The sequence below is a fragment of the Camellia sinensis genome, chromosome 10 (genome assembly GCF_055761805.1).
Source record: "Camellia sinensis isolate YWXY chromosome 10, ASM5576180v1, whole genome shotgun sequence".
In the NCBI taxonomy this organism is placed as follows: domain Eukaryota; kingdom Viridiplantae; phylum Streptophyta; class Magnoliopsida; order Ericales; family Theaceae; genus Camellia; species Camellia sinensis.
Window position 1 is genome coordinate 13,044,529 of NC_138970.1, and position 7,863 is coordinate 13,052,391.

The 7,863-nt window shown below is 40.8% G+C and overlaps 1 long non-coding RNA gene across 1 annotated transcript; it reads right to left on the reverse strand.

The window, feature by feature from the left end:
- Positions 1–5,707: 5,707 nt before the first annotated feature.
- LOC145801555 (uncharacterized) lies at positions 5,708–6,885 on the reverse strand. The gene is made up of 3 exons (XR_014343167.1): positions 6,685–6,885; positions 5,896–6,605; positions 5,708–5,795 (listed from the first exon to the last, which is right to left on the reverse strand). It is a non-coding gene; the product is annotated as an uncharacterized LOC145801555 (long non-coding RNA).
- Between the last annotated feature and the right edge of the window lie 978 nt (positions 6,886–7,863).

The following is a 7,863-nucleotide window of genomic DNA, read 5'->3' on the forward strand; positions in this document are numbered from 1 at the left end:
TGACCGAGCTAAGGATGTTTTAGGGTGTCACAATTTCACCCTTCCGTCTCTGTTTTGTAATACTGTTTAAGACTTGTACTGTACTGTGCTAATTAGGGATTTGGTCCCTAACCTAGATGTTTGTACATATAGTGTATATATGTTTTGCTTATGAATGTGAATATGTTCAGAAAAGTCTTTTTGCATAGAGATTGCCACAGCTCATTGGACATCTTTTATTTACTGTTTTGGCTTCCGCTAGCCCCTTACTCTGTATTACTGTCATTACTGTTAAGCAGGTCTTCGGCAATCACAGATTACTGGCCGGTTACGATGCTTAAACCCATAGGGGCGGGTTTGGGTCGTGACAAAACAACCCTTATTGCATGCAGCCATAGCCTTCCTAGGATAACATTGTAAGGGGAGGGGGTGTCAATTATTGTGAACGATGTGCTTAACTTCTTGGTCCCTGCTTGCACCTCCAAACTTATTGCTCCCAAGGGCCACGTCGGCGTTTCATTGAACCCAACCATTGGACTGTTGGACTGCTCCAGATCATCTTGGTGAAGGCCAAACTCCTTGTAACATCTAACACACATGATGTCCCAAGAGCTGCCTTGGTCAACTAGAATGCTCCTTACCTGGCACTCTCCAACCTTAAAGGATATTACCAGAGCATCGTTGTCCGGATGCTGCACCATGTCTAGGTCGGCTTCAGTAAAGGACACCATTGGTCCCTGGCATTCGTCTGTCCTAGGTCTTTTTTGCTGGACCTAATACACATGCTGTAAGTGTTTCACCTTCTGAGTTTCCCCACGTATCTCGTTCTCATTGACCTTTGAGTGAATTACATTGATCAATTGAGGTCTGTCTGCTGGCGGTTGTGGTGGTGGTGGTGCTGCCGGTGCCTGGGGTAGCCTTGCTTATTCTTCCCTTGTTCTGGCCTCGTCTACCAGGTCCCTTAAGTGACTTTGTCTTACCAGATCTTCCAGATGGGCCTTTAGGGCTTTGTACCCTTGAGTCAGATGCCCATCCTCATTATGGTAGGCACATTGCTTCCCCAGGCTTCTTCTCATAAATTCGCCAGGAATCTTCTCTGGTGCTATATAGTAAGGCTGATTTCTGATTCTTTCCAGGACTTTGTAAACCAGGATCCGGAACACTATGGTGACTACCTGTGCATCCCTTAGTCCTGTTTCTTGTCTGTTAAAGTTTGTATTACCTCGGCCTCGCTTTGGCGAGCCGTTCCTCTTCTCTTGCTTTGATGCCTTTGTCCCCGGCGTGTCTTCCTCCACTCTCGCATATTTCTCAATTCTGGCCATGAGTTCCTCCATACTTTTGACAGTGTCATTGCTAGTAATTTTTTAAGCAGACAGTTATCGTTCAGGTCGTTCTTAAAAGACACGACCACCACCTCTTGCTTGTATCCTAGTATTCGATTAAACACCTTATAATACCTCTTGGCATAAGCCCTGAGGCTTTCATCCTCGCCAATTCTCAAAGTCATCAGGGAGTCTACCCTTAACGGCTGCAGTTTATTTGTAACAAACCTGGCCACAAACATCTTGGGCAGGCCTTTCCAACTTTTTATATTTCCTTTCAGCAACTTATGAAACCAATTTGATGCGATTTCCCCAAAGGATAAGGGGAACACCTTGCAGAGTAACGGCTTGTTCTCGGTGTACAGAGCCATTGAGTTTAAGTATAAGCCGACATGCAAGTTGGGATCAGACTTACCGTCGTATATCTAGAATCTTGGCATGTGGAACCTCATTGGGGCCTCAAATTTGTCCAATTCTACCGAAAACGGCATTCTCGGCTTGACCAGAGAAATTACCTCGGCATCTTGTCTCTTCCTCTGGAGGTAATCCCTCAAATCCTCTTTGGTCCGTCCAAGAGCTCGGTTGTTAATGGATTTCAGCCTTTTTGGTGTGCTACTCCTGGTGTCGTTATGAGTCCTTTTGGACCTCCCTCCATTAGTCGTGTCGAAACAAAGCTCCTTCCCTTGAACATGCTGATGTTCTTTGGTGTAGGATTTTTTGGCCTGGTGTGTCATTTGAGACTCTTCTTTTATCGATTCTCCTTGCTCGACCTCCCGTGAAGGCCGATGCGAATGCTCCCTTCCCCTATCATGCTGAAGGACTGCGAGGACTGTTTTCTGCCTCCTTTTCTAGGCATCATTCTTGGCCGTTGGAATCATCTTGTCCTTCAATGGGAATGGTAACTGCATGACGTTGTTCTGCATTATGAAATTGACGACCGATTGTAGGTTTGTCAATTTGTTTTCCATTCCCTTCATCTCGCCGTCCCTCCTTAGGCATCTATCTTTCAATACCTAGAGGTTGCTTTCGTTGTAATACCCGCCCTGACATGCTTTCTTTCGTACGTCTCCCTCTGGGCCGACGTCTTTCTCTTCGGGATTCTTATCCCGAAGTTCTTCATTGCAGTTGTCCTCCTTTACGTCAGGTTCGGCATTTTTAGCACTCGCACTTGGGATGTCAACCCCAGTTCTTTCTTTTTGCCTATCGTTGGTCATCTATTCTTCTTACGTTTTCCACAGACGACACCAAATTGTGGGTGTTGATTTCTGACCACACTGCCAAACAGATACTCAGCTGGAGAACACTAGCAAAATGGATTGTGCCCGAACAACCTGTCACAGAAAGATAAGACTTCGGCAGTGGTTTGTCCACCTGGGACACTTCGACGATCAAGTTAGTTTTCAATTATCTCTCAAAGACAGCAAACAGTGCTTAACTCATTAGCCAGAATACAAAAAAGCATACCTTAAACCCACGAGGGTGCCTTATTTTTATAACCAGCACTAACCTAATCCTTATAGAAACCTAGCTTTACCTGGACTCAGGCTCAATGCCTATCCTGGACGCTCAGCTAGATAAGGATAAACTCCTTAAGAGCCTCATCTTTATCCAGAATGAGGTCCTCCTCCATTCTAGGACTCTTGTCCCTTATCCATTTATCTCAGATTCCGGTATCTCCGCAGATAACCTCGGCCTAGCCGAGATCACCTCGGCGCCATGACCAAGTCATGTGGTATCTCGGCTGACGCTTTGGTGTACAATCATCAACAACCTGTGTCCGACGACGACAACGGTGACGAGGTTGACATTAATTCAACTTGGGAAGGGATTTCAAAAGAGAAAGTAAAAAATGTGTAAAATTAGATGAAATGTAGGTATATTTTATTTATATTTTACCTATATTTTCTTTTTTCCTTTCCAAATTTCTTCTCAAATCCCTCAACCAAACACAATGTAAAGAGGATATACATTCTTCCTTTCTTCCATTTATTACAAAAAGTTTTCTATTGAACTCAAAATCCCTTTCTTTTTTAAACTCAAGAGCAACAAGTAATCTTAAAGATCTTGCGTTCAAATAAATATTGTCAAAAATCCCACTTTTGACGTACTATCAATCTTAATTTTCTATCCATTTTTTTTCCCAACTACAGATCCCACTTCAACAAATTTAATATTGAAGCTTGAAAGACCAAATAGAACTAATATTTAAAGCCTCATACAAAAATGCAACAAGTGAAGGACATAAAAACTGGCCATTAAATCATGTTCTTCACAAAGGGCCAAAGGGTAATCCTTGCAATCAATTCTAGTATCAGCGCTTAACCCAAACAATTCTTAGACTCTTCAATGATTCTAGCTCAAATTAATGTTAACCAACAACTAACATTTTAAAAGAACTTGGGTGAAAATAATGACAGATGATTTCTGAATTTAAATTTTATTTTCACCGAGAGACATGAACGAGGAAGAAGGAAGAGTGAAAACAAGTAGATTTTCCAGTTCAAAAAAAGAAAAAAAAGAAAAAAGAAAAAGAAGAATAAGTGATTTTTTTTTTTTTTTGGGAAGATGAGAGAGAAAAATTGTTACGGAAGACAAATGGTAGTTAACTTCTGCAACTTTTAAACCAGTTTTTTAATGCATATGTGGAAGATTGACAATTTATGGTCTATCAAGTTTTGCCCGATTATAATTGGCCAAGGGTACCACGTAGGCTTGCCACTTGGTATCCTATCCACACACAAAAATTCCTCAACAAAGAGGGATTGGCAAAACATTGTGTTTGTATCAATAAGAGATGTTCATATGAAGGCAAAGAATTTAAAATGAAGGATCAAGAATTTAAGTTTCTGGTATTCCTCTATAATAAATCACTACAAAAAAATTCGTTTTTTGCGACGGTAAAAGGCCGTCGCAAATGCCCAGGATGCCGTCGCTAATACTTTTTGCGACGGTAATATGGCTTTTTGCGACGGTAATGGGGGGTCGCGACAAAGGGGGTTGCAAAAGAGCTTTCGCGACGGTAAGTACCGTCGCCATTAGTTTCTGCGACGGTAAGGTGAGTTTTTTGCGACGGTACTTTTCCTGTCGCCAATAGTGGAAAAAAAATCAGTTTTAGCGACGGCACGTAAATCCCGTCGCTAAAAGTCAGTTTTTGAGACGGCAGCATTACCGTCGCTAAAACTCTGGCATCATATAGGTATTGGCGACGGCAACGGTAACGGTTACCGTCGCTAAAGGTATCTTTTAATTCCAACTGGATAGCTTTTTGCGACTGTGTTGGTGCCGTCGCAAAAGCATGTTATGGTTTTTTGCGACGGGTCCTTCTCCCGTCTCAAAAAAAAAAAAAAAAAAAACCCTGCTGCAAAATTATTAAAAAAATTAAAATAACCTGTATTAGATAAAAAAATAACTATAAAAAAATTGAAAAATTACAGAATAATATAAATACGTACATAAACAAAAATTGACAAATAATGAAAATTAAAAATATTGTTCCATTCATAGCAATACATAAATAAAAATTCATAACAATAAAAAGTATGCCACTACATAACGTCGCATAATACATACATAATGTTGCTCACAAATTTAAATAACATAAATCAAAATCAAAACCAAAAGTTTTCATCTTCATTCGTTCGTGGGTTACAAAAACAAAAATTGGTCATAATCTTGATACGCCCGCATTCCAGAAGAAGCCAACTGCTACTCAGGAAATATCTGAAAAAAAGAAGATAAAAATAATTAAAAACCATATAATGGTGTTAATATTTTAATTATAGATAAATATAAAAAAAAAATTGACTACTATATAATTAGAAAGATAGTTTAGTAAATAATTTTGACTGGACCGAAATCCGGCTCTAACTCCCAAACCGGGAACCCGATTCGAGCCCCGTCTTCTCCCACAAGTCTCTCGTGCCTAGGTGGTCGTGTGTGCCAAGTTTCGTGCTAAACCGACGCCGTTTGGTGATTTTGGGGCGTTAACGCCTCGAATTAAAGTTTCTTAAAGAAGTAGTTTGCCAAAAGTGAAATCCGACTCTAACTCCCAAGCCAGGAACCCGATTCGAGCCCCGTCTTCTCCCACAAGTCTCTCGTGCCTAGGCGGTCGTGTGTGCCAAGTTTCGTACTAAACCGACGCCGTTTGGTGATTTTGGGGCGTTAACTCCTCGAATTCAAGTTTCTTAAAGAAGTAGTTTGCCTAAAGTGAAATCCGGCTCTAACTCCCAAACCGGGAACCCGATTCGAGCCCCGTCTTCTCCCACAAGTCTCTCGTGCCTAGGCGGTCGTGTGTGACAAGTTTCGTGCTAAACCGACGCCGTTTGGTGATTTTGGGGCGTTAACGCCTCGAATTCAAGTAAAGAACGCAAAGATGCATTTTAGCTTAGAATGCAAAGATACATTTTATACCTGGTCTTCTGGTGGTGGTGTATATGGATTCTCATCTTCTGCAGATTCCCTAAATGCCCGGTGGCCACTCGATGCATCAGGAACCTATGTTAGTCAGTGCATAATGTGTTAATCATATTCGAATTTCATACATAATCTTGAGTGAAAATTGAACAATCAAACAATTGTGATGTTTATATGGAACCTGTCTGTTGGGATCCACACTCGCCCCCTGTGACACAAGGGCCATCATCTCAGCTCTCATCTGCTGCAAATGTGTAGAGAACTCTACTCGCAGCTCCTCCCTCAACTCATCCCTTAGCTCAGCACGAACCTGCTGCGTGATCTGATCAATAGTCGATGGCTGGGGTGTTGACTGTGATGGCCCAGCACCATCCTTATACACCACTCTCCGAGGCACGATTCTCCCGTATGTGCGACAATATCCATGTCTGTCATGACCTATCAACTCATGGAAAATGGCATTCCTAGCCTCCAAAGTCCGACCATCCTCAGGTAGCATAGAGAGTTGACGATTAAACTCATCCTGTATTCAATAAAACACACAAGTATACGCCAAATTAAGATGGTTGACACACAAAAAATAAACTTTAAATACAATCAAAGGTGTTTGGAAACTACCAAGGTCTGGATAACCTCTGGGTCATCTACTCTACGTGTCATAAGCCAAACATTCATCTTATCAGTAGACTCCCCCTTACTGGTCATCTACATTTTTTTTAGAAATATGAAAATTAGAATCCAAATAATTTGCAAATATACAATGTTTATTTATATACAAAAATAAAACAATAAAATGTAAACCTCATGCCGTATCTGAGAGAAAGTAGTACGCCCTGTGGTATGAGCTATGCCGTGAGCTCGCCGATTTTTAGCGTTCCTACTTGCAATTTTCTATAACAAGTTCAACAAATGTAAGTATGTAAATATGATTTGTATGTTTACATATCATAAATATAACGCAATTGTATACCTCAGCATCGGAAGTACGCCAATACTCCACAAGTTGTTCCCACTGGCTTGGCACAACGTTCATAGGAACATCATCCTTCAGATTAGGATCAGAGCTTCTAGGCTTGAAATACTTAGCCTTCAGCTTGTTCTTGTGATCCTTCCATATGCTGTTGCAGTTTTTCATGCAGATTGGCTTGTACTCCTCTGGACATATATTCAAATTGTCCTATAAAACACAAAGTTTAAGGCTAAGTATAACACAAATTTGGAATTCGAATTTGTGGACAAAAATATACTTTTACCTTGACATCCTTCCAGATAGCATCAACAATATCATCAGGCACACTGTTCCAGTCAACAAAAGTAAGAGGAACAATGTTACCATTCCGGACAATAATGCCAAGTTGAGTAGTTAACTTGGCCACGTTATCCCCTATGGGGCAGTAATTTCAATCAAATTGTATGTGCAGCTTTTTACCAGTACCCCACTCTTTAATGCCCTTGGCACATCCTCTACCACGCCTAGTCGAGGTTGATGAAGAACTAACATGACCTGCGATATACAATAATAATAAACAATATGCAATGGTAACAACCAAATGCAAATTTAAATAATGTGAATACAAATCATATCAAATAAACCTGATGTGGGCTGTGAAGAAGTCGAAGGGTCTGCAAAATACAATGAGAATAAACAAGTTATATATAATGAGCATAAATAAATGTATGTGTAAATAATTTTCATGCAAATCAAAGCAAATTTAAATACCTGCGGATGGCTCATAAGCTGATGATGATAGCTGCTGTGGACGCACCGATGGTAGACGTGGAGGCTGAGTACATGGTACCTGCTGTGGTGCCACTGATGGTGGTCGATACAGTGGTAATGGCCCCTCAGATGGTGGTGGCACTAATGGCCCCTCTGATGCTGGCCGATGTGATGCCTCCTCTAATGGTGGTGCTACTGATGTCCTGTTATGTAGCACATCAGACATCATGCGCTGGGGATGATCAGGCTTCCTCTTCCTTCCCATAATAATCTGCAAGCAATATAACATTAATTGACATTAGAAACATAGACAATGGTTTGTCATCAACTATAATATGACATGAATTGAACTAATACAATTACAAAGACAAAGTAAATGAAGAAATTGATGATTAACTACAACCTTTGCCTTAATTGAATTACTAATGT